The 12,968-nt window shown below is 44.4% G+C and overlaps 1 protein-coding gene across 4 annotated transcripts in view; it reads right to left on the reverse strand.

Moving 5' to 3' along the window:
* SORCS1 (sortilin related VPS10 domain containing receptor 1) overlaps window positions 1-12,968 on the reverse strand; it is an 810,676-nt gene that overhangs the window by 641,354 nt on the left and 156,354 nt on the right. The window lies entirely within an intron of this gene.

Genomic DNA, 12,968 nt, shown 5'->3' on the forward strand with positions numbered 1-12,968 from the left:
CTAACATTAACAACTACTTAACGAGCGCCTGAAAACGGAATTTCAGGACAGGAAACCAGGAGAACAGCAAGGAGTGGCAGACACCGATAGTAGGCCCCAAACCAACTAGTACGCCAAATGCAGTTGTTCCGTTTAACCACAATTTAATGAGAGCCTGAAGATAGAAGTTCAGGAAAGGCAACCTGGAGAAAACCTTGGAGTGGAACACACCATCTCTCTACACCCCATACCCAATTTGTAGGCCTAATGCAGTGTAGTTTCCAAGAACTACTAAACGAGAGCCGGAAGATCGAAGCTCAGGAAAGGCAACCTGGAGAACACCTTGGAGTGGAACACACCATCTCTCTACACCCCATACCCAATTTGTCGGCCTAATGCAGTGTAGTTTCCAACAACTACTAAACGAGAGCCGGAAGATCGAAGCTCAGGAAAGGCAACCTGGAGAACACCTTGGAGTGGAACACACCATCTCTCTACACCCCATACCCAATTTGTAGGCCTAATGCAGCGTAGTTTCCAACAACTACTAAACGAGAGCCGGAAGATCGAAGCTCAGGAAAGGCAACCTGGAGAACACCTTGGAGTGGAACACACCATCTCTCTACACCCCATACCCAATTTGTAGGCCTAATGCAGCGTAGTTTCCAACAACTACTAAACGAGAGCCGGAAGATCGAAGCTCAGGAAAGGCAACCTGGAGAACACCTTGGAGTGGAACACACCATCTCTCTACACCCCATACCCAATTTGTAGGCCTAATGCAGTGTAGTTTCCAAGAACTACTAAACGAGAGCCGGAAGATCGAAGCTCAGGAAAGGCAACCTGGAGAACACCTTGGAGTGGAACACACCATCTCTCTACACCCCATACCCAATTTGTAGGCCTAATGCAGCGTAGTTTCCAACAACTACTAAACGAGAGCCGGAAGAGCGAAGCTCAGGAAAGGCAACCTGGAGAACACCTTGGAGTGGAACACACCATCTCTCTACACCCCATACCCAATTTGTAGGCCTAATGCAGTGTAGTTTCCAAGAACTACTAAACGAGAGCCGGAAGATCGAAGCTCAGGAAAGGCAACCTGGAGAACACCTTGGAGTGGAACACACCATCTCTCTACACCCCATACCCAATTTGTAGGCCTAATGCAGCGTAGTTTCCAACAACTACTAAACGAGAGCATGAAGATCGAAGCATTGGCGAGGAAACCTGGGGAACACCTTGGAGTGGAACACACCATCTCTCTACACCCCATACCCAATTTGTAGGCCTAATGCAGCGTAGTTTCCAACAACTACTAAACGAGAGCCGGAAGATCGAAGCTCAGGAAAGGCAACCTGGAGAACACCTTGGAGTGGAACACACCATCTCTCTACACCCCATACCCAATTTGTAGGCCTAATGCAGTGTAGTTTCCAAGAACTACTAAACGAGAGCCGGAAGATCGAAGCTCAGGAAAGGCAACCTGGAGAACACCTTGGAGTGGAACACACCATCTCTCTACACCCCATACCCAATTTGAAGGCCTAATGCAGCGTAGTTTCCAACAACTACTAAACGAGAGCCGGAAGATCGAAACTCAGGAAAGGCAACCTGGAGAACACCTTGGAGTGGAACACACCATCTCTCTACACCCCATACCCAATTTGTAGGCCTAATGCAGTGTAGTTTCCAAGAACTACTAAACGAGAGCCGGAAGATCGAAGCTCAGGAAAGGCAACCTGGAGAACACCTTGGAGTGGAACACACCATCTCTCTACACCCCATACCCAATTTGTAGGCCTAATGCAGCGTAGTTTCCAACAACTACTAAACGAGAGCATGAAGATCGAAGCATTGGCGAGGAAACCTGGGGAACACCTTGGAGTGGAACACACCATCTCTCTACACCCCATACCCAATTTGTAGGCCTAATGCAGCGTAGTTTCCAACAACTACTAAACGAGAGCCGGAAGATCGAAGCTCAGGAAAGGCAACCTGGAGAACACCTTGGAGTGGAACACACCATCTCTCTACACCCCATACCCAATTTGTAGGCCTAATGCAGTGTAGTTTCCAACAACTACTAAACGAGAGCCGGAAGATCGAAGCTCAGGAAAGGCAACCTGGGGAACACCTTGGAGTGTAACACACCATCTCTCTCCACCCGATACCCATTTTGTAGGCCTAATGCAGTGTAGTTTTCTACAACTACTAAACGAGAGTCGGAAGACCGAAGCAATGGCAAGGAAACCTGGGGAACACCTTGGAGTGTAACACACCATCTCTCTCCACCCCATACCCAATTTGTAGGCCTAATGCAGCCTACTTTCCGACAACTACTAAACGAGAGCATGAAGATCGAAGCTCAGGAAAGGCAACCTGGGGAACACCTTGGAGTGTAACAAACCCTCTCTCTACACCACGGAAGGGCTGATTCTTAGGAAGGAAGGCTGTCGGAAAGAAGCAGGGCGCGTCCGAGGGTGATTATATTCTTATTAGGTATATACTCACCCTCGGACGCGCCCTGCTTCTTTATTTGTAATGAATGTTTATTTGCAATGTGGTTTTGACTTACTCTATTTTTTTGGTAAATAATGATTTTATTATTTTCATTGTTTTGCATCTTCTTGGCAATAATATAAAGAAGACGCGACAGGACAACACTCGGTGGATGCCATATCTGTGTTTTAAATTGAAAAAAACTTTCAGTTAACTACTTGCAGGAGAAAGTTATTGTAGCTGGTGGCCATTTTTAGTACTGTACCAGATTTTTGTTGTATGTGTTTGTTTTTAATGTTAAAATGTCTGCATTTGATATCTCTCCAGTATTTTCTTTTTTATAAGCAAAATACTTATTTTTATATTTTCTGATGTTGGTTCAAGGGGTACACGGGCAGCAGTAGACAGGTCAGTGGAGGCCTAGTGGAAGGAGGGACCGCAGACAGGCTTCGAAGCCCTAACATAATAAATTGGGCTGGCTGTAGGCAATTTAAAATTGGTTCCAGGGGAACACGGGCAGCAGTAGACAGGTCAGTGGAGGCCTAGTGGAAGGAGGGACCGCAGACAGGCTTGGAAGCCCTAACATAATAAATTGGGCTGGCTGTAGGCAATTTAAAATTGGTTCCAGGGGAACACGGGCAGCAGTAGACAGGTCAGTGGAGGCCTAGTGGAAGGAGGGACCGCAGACAGGCTTCGAAGCCCTAACATAATAAATTGGGCTGGCTGTAGGCAATTTAAAATTGGTTCCAGGGGAACACGGGCAGCAGTAGACAGGTCAGTGGAGGCCTAGTGGAAGGAGGGACCGCAGACAGGCTTCGAAGCCCTAACATAATAAATTGGGCTGGCTGTAGGCAATTTAAAATTGGTTCCAGGGGAACACGGGCGGCAGTAGACAGGTCAGTGGAGGCCTAGTGGAAGGAGGGACCGCAGACAGGCTTCGAAGCCCTAACATAATCAATTGGGCTGGCTGTAGGCAATTTAAAATTGGTTCCAGGGGAACACGGGCAGCAGTAGACAGGTCAGTGGAGGCCTAGTGGAAGGAGGGACCGCAGACAGGCTTCGAAGGCCTAACATAAGAAAAATGTCAATACAATGGTATTGACAGTGCCAGGCATTGAAGGATGTCAGCGCATAGACTAAACATTGGTGGAGCTGTGAGATAATTTTGCAAGTGGTAGAGCACTGTTTGACCTGGGGGGGGGACTGTCTTCTAGCCGGCGGTACAGGCCCAGGGCCCCTCATATTACAACGGTGTGTCTGACGTTGGGTGCGCACCACCACTGTCAGACACTTTATTGTACTATGAGGGACCTAGTGGCAGTGCCGTCGACCAAAAGCGGGCACACCCACCTCTTCAGACAAACAGTACTCTCACGGGTGCTGGCGCCAAGTGGCGATACCACGGCCCCGTTTGGGGACTTTGGCCATTTAGGGAGGTATTAACATGTCGGATGCTGGACAATCAGGTGCTGCAAATTACGAGATTGGAAAAGTCGTTCAGAATAGTCCACAGGCAAGACCTTTACATAGGAAAGCTAGGTGTCAGCCGGGCAAGGTGGGGCAAAAGATTTCGAAATCCAGTTGTGGTTCATTTTAATGAAGGTTAGATCATCTACATTTTGGGTAGCCAGACGAGTCCTTTTTTCTGTTAGTATTGAACCTGCAGCACTGAATACTCTTTCTGATAGGACACTAGCTGCCGGGCAAGCAAGCTCCTGCAATGCATATTCTGCCAATTCTGGCCAGGTGTCTAATTTTGATGCCCAGTAATCAAATGGGAATGACAGTTGAGGGAGAACATCGATAAGGGATGAAAAATAGTTTGTAACCATACTGGACAAATGTTGTCTCCTGTCACTTTGAATTGATGCTGCAGTACCTGTCCTGTCTGCGGTCATAGCAAAATCACTCCACAACCTGGTCAGAAAACATAGTAACATAACATAGTAACATAGTTAGTAAGGCCGAAAAAAGACATTTGTCCATCCAGTTCAGCCTATATTCCATCATAATAAATCCCCAGATCTACGTCCTTCTACAGAACCTAATAATTGTATGATACAATATTGTTCTGCTCCAGGAAGACATCCAGGCCTCTCTTGAACCCCTCGACTGAGTTCGCCATCACCACCTCCTCAGGCAAGCAATTCCAGATTCTCACTGCCCTAACAGTAAAGAATCCTCTTCTATGTTGGTGGAAAAACCTTCTCTCCTCCAGACGCAAAGAATGCCCCCTTGTGCCCGTCACCTTCCTTGGTATAAACAGATCCTCAGCGAGATATTTGTATTGTCCCCTTATATACTTATACATGGTTATTAGATCGCCCCTCAGTCGTCTTTTTTCTAGACTAAATAATCCTAATTTCGCTAATCTATCTGGGTATTGTAGTTCTCCCATCCCCTTTATTAATTTTGTTGCCCTCCTTTGTACTCTCTCTAGTTCCATTATATCCTTCCTGAGCACCGGTGCCCAAAACTGGACACAGTACTCCATGTGCGGTCTAACTAGGGATTTGTACAGAGGCAGTATAATGCTCTCATCATGTGTATCCAGACCTCTTTTAATGCACCCCATGATCCTGTTTGCCTTGGCAGCTGCTGCCTGGCACTGGCTGCTCCAGGTAAGTTTATCATTAACTAGGATCCCCAAGTCCTTCTCCCTGTCAGATTTACCCAGTGGTTTCCCATTCAGTGTGTAATGGTGATATTGATTCCCTCTTCCCATGTGTATAACCTTACATTTATCATTGTTAAACCTCATCTGCCACCTTTCAGCCCAAGTTAAAACCCCTCTGGCCAACGCCACTTCTGATTTCTGCCCCTCTAACTCCTCTGGTCTGCTGGTCCCTGGAGCTCGTGTGAGAACGATCACAGGCGCTGTGTGCAGGGAATGCCAGAAGCAAACGGTCAACAAGAGTTGATTGTTTGGTTGCTAATATTAGTTCCAAGTTCTCATGTGGCATTATATTTTGCAATTTGCCATTATAGCGAGGATCAAGGAGGCAGGCCAACCAGTAATCGTCATCGTTCATCATTTTAGTTATGCGTGTGTCCCTTTTGAGGATACGTAAGGCATAATCCGCCATGTGGGCCAAAGTTCCAGTTCTCAAATCTCCGGTTGTGCTTGGTGGAGGGGCAGTTTCAGGCAAATCCACGTCACTTGTGTCCCTCCAAAAACCAGAACCCGGCCTTGCCGCCCCACCAATTTCCAGTGGCCCCGGAAAAGCTTCCTCATTACAAATATAATCATCCCCATCATCCTCCTCGTCCTCCTCCTCCTCTTCGCCCGCTAACTCGTCCTGTACACTGCCCTGGCCAGACAATGGCTGACTGTCATCAAGGCTTTCCTCTTCCTCAGCTGCAGACGCCTGATCCTTTATGTTCGTCAAACTTTGCATCAGCAGACGCATTAGGGGGATGCTCATGCTTATTATGGCGTTGTCTGCACTAACCAGCCGTGTGCATTCCTCAAAACACTGAAGGACTTGACACATGTCTTGAATCTTTGACCACTGCACACCTGACAACTCCATGTCTGCCATCCTACTGCCTGCCCGTGTATGTGTATCCTCCCACAAAAACATAACAGCCCGCCTCTGTTCGCACAGTCTCTGAAGCATGTGCAGTGTTGAGTTCCACCTTGTTGCAACGTCTATGATTAGGCGATGCTGGGGAAGGTTCAAAGAACGCTGATAGGTCTGCATACGGCTGGAGTGTACGGGCGAACGGCGGATATGTGAGCAAAGTCCACGCACTTTGAGGAGCAGGTCGGATAACCCCGGATAACTTTTCAGGAAGCACTGCACCACCAGGTTTAAGGTGTGAGCCAGGCAAGGAATGTGTTTCAGTTGGGAAAGGGAGATGGCAGCCATGAAATTCCTTCCGTTATCACTCACTACCTTGCCTGCCTCAAGATCTACAGTGCCCAGCCACGACTGCGTTTCTTTCTGCAAGAACTCGGACAGAACTTCCGCGGTGTGTCTGTTGTCGCCCAAACACTTCATAGCCAATACAGCCTGCTGACGTTTGCCAGTAGCTGCCCCATAATGGAAGACCTGGTGTGCAACAGTGGCAGCTGCGGATGGAGTGGTTGTGCGACTGCGGTCTGTGGACGAGCTCTCGCTTCTGCAGGAGTACGAAGAGGAGGAGGAGGGGGTGCGAACGGCTACAGCCAACTGTTTCCTAGACCGTGGGCTAGGCAGAACTGTCCCAAACTTGCTGTCCCCTGTGGACCCTGCATCCACCACATTTACCCAGTGTGCCGTGATGGACACGTAACGTCCCTGGCCATGCCTACTGGTCCATGCATCTGTTGTCAGGTGCACCTTTGTGCTCACAGATTGCCTGAGTGCATGGACGATGCGCTCTTTAACATGCTGGTGGAGGGCTGGGATGGCTTTTCTGGAAAAAAAGTGTCGACTGGGTAGCTCGTAGCGTGGTACAGCGTAGTCCATCAGGGCTTTGAAAGCTTCGCTTTCAACTAACCGGTAGGGCATCATCTCTAACGAGATTAGTCTAGCTATGTGGGCGTTCAAACCCTGTGTACGCGGATGCGAGGCTAAGTACTTCCTTTTTCTAACCATAGTCTCATGTAGGGTGAGCTGGACTGGAGAGCTGGAGATCGTGGAACTAGCGGGGGTGCCGGTGGACATGGCAGACTGAGAGACGGTGGGAGATGGTATTGTTGCCGCCGGTGTCCTAGATGCAGTGTTTCCTACTACGAAACTGGTGATTCCCTGATCCTGACTGCTTTGGCCTGGCAAAGAAACCTGCACAGATACTGCAGGTGGTGCGGAAAATGGTGGCCCTACACTGCCGGAAGGGATGTTGCGTTGCTGACTAGCTTCATTGGCCGAGGGTGCTACAACCTTAAGGGACATTTGGTAGTTAGTCCAGGCTTGCAAATGCATGGTGGTTAAATGTCTATGCATACAACTTGTATTGAGACTTTTCAGATTCTGTCCTCTGCTTAAGGTAGTTGAACATTTTTGACAGATGACTTTGCGCTGATCAATTGGATGTTGTTTAAAAACATGCCAGACTGCACTCTTTCTAGCATCGGATACCTTTTCAGGCATTGCAGACTGAGCTTTAACCGGATGGCCACGCTGTCCTCCAACAGGTTTTGGCTTTGCCACGCGTTTTGGGCAAGATACGGGCCCGGCAGATGGAACCTGTTGCGATGTTGATGCCTGCTGCTGCCCCTCCTCCTCCGCTTCAGAACTGCTGCCGCCTGCACCCCGTTCCCCCAATGGCTGCCAATCGGGGTCAAGAACTGGGTCATCTATTACCTCTTCTTGTAGCTCGTGTGCAACTTCGTCTGTGTCACCGTGTCGGTCGGTGGTATAGCGTTCGTGATGGGGCAACATAGTCTCATCAGGGTCTGATTCTTGATCAGCACCCTGCGATGGCAATGTTGTGGTCTGAGTCAAAGGACCAGGATAGTAGCCTGGCTGTGGCTGTGCATCAGTGCACTCCATGTCAGATTCAACTTGTAATGGGCATGGACTGTTAACTGCTTCACTTTCTAAGCCAGGGACGGTATGTGTAAAGAGCTCCATGGAGTAACCCGTTGTGTCGCCTGCTGCATTCTTCTCTGTTGTTGTTTTTGCTGAAGAGGACAAGGAAGCGACTTGTCCCTGACCGTGAACATCCACTAACGACGCGCTGCTTTTACATTTACCAGTTTCACGAGAGGAGGCAAAAGAGCTAGAGGCTGAGTCAGCAAGATAAGCCAAAACTTGCTCTTGCTGCTCCGGCTTTAAAAGCGGTTTTCCTACTCCCAGAAAAGGGAGCGTTCGAGGCCTTGTGTAGCCAGACGACGAACCTGGCTCCACAGCTCCAGACTTAGGTGCAATATTTTTTTTCCCACGACCAGCTGATGCTCCACCACTACCACTACCCTCATTACCAGCTGACAATGAACGCCCCCGGCCACGACCTCTTCCACCAGACTTCCTCATTGTTTTAAAAACGTAAACAAACTAACGGTATTTGTTGCTGTCACACAAATTACACGGTGAGCTATAACTTCAGTATGATTTAGCTACCCCTTTACAGGTGAGTGAGACCACAACGAAAATCAGGCACAATGTTACACACTCTGTTGTTGGTGGCAACAAATGAGAGAGATGCCACACACGCAGGACTGTCACTGAAGCACAAATGTAAATATTAATCTCCCACTGATTTGATTTTTTTTTTTTTTTCAGGGAGACTTTAGGAAAAAAAAAATAGAATAAAATGATTTTTTCAGGAATAATTTAGAAACCAAATAAAATAAAATGATTTTTTCAGGGAGAATTTAGAAAACAAATAAAACAAAAAAAGGCTTTCTATGGCCCACTGAGTGAGAGATGACGCACACAGGAGTCAGGAGTGGCACACAAGCCCAGAGGCCAATATTTATCTCCCACTGATTGATGTAGTGATTTTTTCAGGTAGATTTTGGAACCCAAATCAAGCAAAAAAAATAATAGGCTTTCTATGGCCCACAATTGGAGAGAGAGAGAGAGAGATGGCACACCCAGGAGTCAAGACTGGCACACAAGCAGAAAGGGCAATATTAATCTCCCACTGATTTGATTTTTTTTTTCTCAGGGAGACTTTAGGAAAAAAACTAATAGAATAAAATGATTTTTTCAGGAAGAATTTAGAAACCAAATAAAATAAAATGATTTTTTCAGGGAGAATTTAGAAAACAAATAAAACAAAAAAAGGCTTTCTATTGCCCACTGAGTGAGAGATGACGCACACAGGAGTCAGGAGTGGCACACAAGCCCAGAGGCCAATATTTATCTCCCACTGATTGATGTAGTAAATTTTTTCAGGTAGATTTTGGAACCCAAATCAAGCTAAAAAAATAATAGGCTTTCTATGGCCCACAATTGGAGAGAGAGAGAGAGAGATGGCACACCCAGGAGTCAAGATTGGCACACAAGCAGAAAGGGCAATATTAATCTCCCACTGATTTGTTTTTTGTTTTTTTTCAGGGAGACTTTAGGAAAAAAAAATAATAGAATAAAATGATTTTTTCAGGAAGAATTTAGAAACCAAATAAAATAAAATGATTTTTTCAGGGAGAATTTAGAAAACAAATAAAACAAAAAAAGGCTTTCTATGGCCCACTGAGTGAGAGATGACGCACACAGGAGTCAGGAGTGGCACACAAGCCCAGAGGCCAATATTTATCTCCCACTGATTGATGTAGTGATTTTTTCAGGTAGATTTTGGAACCCAAATCAAGCAAAAAAAATAATAGGCTTTCTATGGCCCACAATTGGAGAGAGAGAGAGAGAGATGGCACACCCAGGAGTCAAGACTGGCACACAAGCAGAAAGGGCAATATTAATCTCCCACTGATTTGATTTTTTTTTTTCTCAGGGAGACTTTAGGAAAAAAACTAATAGAATAAAATGATTTTTTCAGGAAGAATTTAGAAACCAAATAAAATAAAATGATTTTTTCAGGGAGAATTTAGAAAACAAATAAAACAAAAAAAGGCTTTCTATGGCCCACTGAGTGAGAGATGACGCACACAGGAGTCAGGAGTGGCACACAAGCCCAGAGGCCAATATTTATCTCCCACTGATTGATGTAGTGATTTTTTCAGGTAGATTTTGGAACCCAAATCAAGCTAAAAAAATAATAGGCTTTCTATGGCCCACAATTGGAGAGAGAGAGAGAGATGGCACACCCAGGAGTCAAGATTGGCACACAAGCAGAAAGGGCAATATTAATCTCCCACTGATTTGTTTTTTGTTTTTTTTCAGGGAGACTTTAGGAAAAAAAAATAATAGAATAAAATGATTTTTTCAGGAAGAATTTAGAAACCAAATAAAATAAAATGATTTTTTCAGGGAGAATTTAGAAAACAAATAAAACAAAAAAAGGCTTTCTATGGCCCACTGAGTGAGAGATGACGCACACAGGAGTCAGGAGTGGCACACAAGCCCAGAGGCCAATATTTATCTCCCACTGATTGATGTAGTGATTTTTTCAGGTAGATTTTGGAACCCAAATCAAGCTAAAAAAATAATAGGCTTTCTATGGCCCACAATTGGAGAGAGAGAGAGAGATGGCACACCCAGGAGTCAAGACTGGCACACAAGCAGAAAGGGCAATATTAATCTCCCACTGATTTGTTTTTTGTTTTTTTTTCAGGGAGACTTTAGGAAAAAAAAATAATAGAATAAAATGATTTTTTCAGGAAGAATTTAGAAACCAAATAAAATAAAATGATTTTTTCAGGGAGAATTTAGAAAACAAATAAAACAAAAAAAGGCTTTCTATGGCCCACTGAATGAGAGATGACGCACACAGGAGTCAGGAGTGGCACACAAGCCCAGAGGCCAATATTTATCTCCCACTGATTGATGTAGTGATTTTTTCAGGTAGATTTTGGAACCCAAATCAAGCTAAAAAAATAATAGGCTTTCTATGGCTCACAATTGGAGAGAGAGAGAGAGATGGCACACCCAGGAGTCAAGATTGGCACAAAAGCAGAAAGGGCAATATTAATCTCCCACTGATTTTTTTTTTTTTTTTTTTTCAGGGAGACTTTAGGAAAAAAAACTAATAGAATAAAATGATTTTTTCAGGAAGAATTTAGAAACCAAATAAAATAAAATGATTTTTTCAGGGAGAATTTAGAAAACAAATAAAACAAAAAAAGGCTTTCTATGGCCCACTGAGTGAGAGATGACGCACACAGGAGTCAGGAGTGGCACACAAGCCCAGAGGCCAATATTTATCTCCCACTGATTGATGTAGTGATTTTTTCAGGTAGATTTTGGAACCCAAATCAAGCTAAAAAAATAATAGGCTTTCTATGGCCCACAATTGGAGAGAGAGAGAGAGATGGCACACCCAGGAGTCAAGACTGGCACACAAGCAGAAAGGGCAATATTAATCTCCCACTGATTTTTTTTTGTTTTTTTTTCAGGGAGACTTTAGGAAAAAAAAATAATAGAATAAAATGATTTTTTCAGGAAGAATTTAGAAACCAAATAAAATAAAATGATTTTTTCAGGGAGAATTTAGAAAACAAATAAAACAAAAAAAGGCTTTCTATGGCCCACTGAGTGAGAGATGACGCACACAGGAGTCAGGAGTGGCACACAAGCCCAGAGGCCAATATTTATCTCCCACTGATTGATGTAGTGATTTTTTCAGGTAGATTTTGGAACCCAAATCAAGCTAAAAAAATAATAGGCTTTCTATGGCCCACAATTGGAGAGAGAGAGAGAGATGGCACACCCAGGAGTCAAGATTGGCACACAAGCAGAAAGGGCAATATTAATCTCCCACTGATTTTTTTTTTTTTTTTTTTCAGGGAGACTTTAGGAAAAAAAACTAATAGAATAAAATGATTTTTTCAGGAAGAATTTAGAAACCAAATAAAATAAAATGATTTTTTCAGGGAGAATTTAGAAAACAAATAAAACAAAAAAAGGCTTTCTATGGCCCACTGAGTGAGAGATGACGCACACAGGAGTCAGGAGTGGCACACAAGCCCAGAGGCCAATATTTATCTCCCACTGATTGATGTAGTGATTTTTTCAGGTAGATTTTGGAACCCAAATCAAGCTAAAAAAATAATAGGCTTTCTATGGCCCACAATTGGAGAGAGAGAGAGAGATGGCACACCCAGGAGTCAAGACTGGCACACAAGCAGAAAGGGCAATATTAATCTCCCACTGATTTGTTTTTTGTTTTTTTTTTCAGGGAGACTTTAGGAAAAAAAAATAATAGAATAAAATGATTTTTTCAGGAAGAATTTAGAAACCAAATAAAATAAAATGATTTTTTCAGGGAGAATTTAGAAAACAAATAAAACAAAAAAAGGCTTTCTATGGCCCACTGAGTGAGAGATGACGCACACAGGAGTCAGGAGTGGCACACAAGCCCAGAGGCCAATATTTATCTCCCACTGATTGATGTAGTGATTTTTTCAGGTAGATTTTGGAACCCAAATCAAGCTAAAAAAATAATAGGCTTTCTATGGCCCACAATTGGAGAGAGAGAGAGAGATGGCACACCCAGGAGTCAAGACTGGCACACAAGCAGAAAGGGCAATATTAATCTCCCACTGATTTGTTTTTTTTTTTTTTTTCAGGGAGACTTTAGGAAAAAAAAATAATAGAATAAAATGATTTTTTCAGGAAGAATTTAGAAACCAAATAAAATAAAATGATTTTTTCAGGGAGAATTTAGAAAACACATAAAACAAAAAAAGGCTTTCTATGGCCCACTGAGTGAGAGATGACGCACACAGGAGTCAGGAGTGGCACACAAGCCCAGAGGCCAATATTTATCTCCCACTGATTGATGTAGTGATTTTTTCAGGTAGATTTTGGAACCCAAATCAAGCTAAAAAAATAATAGGCTTTCTATGGCCCACAATTGGAGAGAGAGAGAGAGATGGCACACCCAGGAGTCAAGACTGGCACACAAGCAGAAAGGGCAATATTAATCTCCCACTGATTTGT

Source organism: Ranitomeya imitator, chromosome 2, assembly GCF_032444005.1.
Source record: "Ranitomeya imitator isolate aRanImi1 chromosome 2, aRanImi1.pri, whole genome shotgun sequence".
Lineage (NCBI taxonomy): Eukaryota > Metazoa > Chordata > Amphibia > Anura > Dendrobatidae > Ranitomeya > Ranitomeya imitator.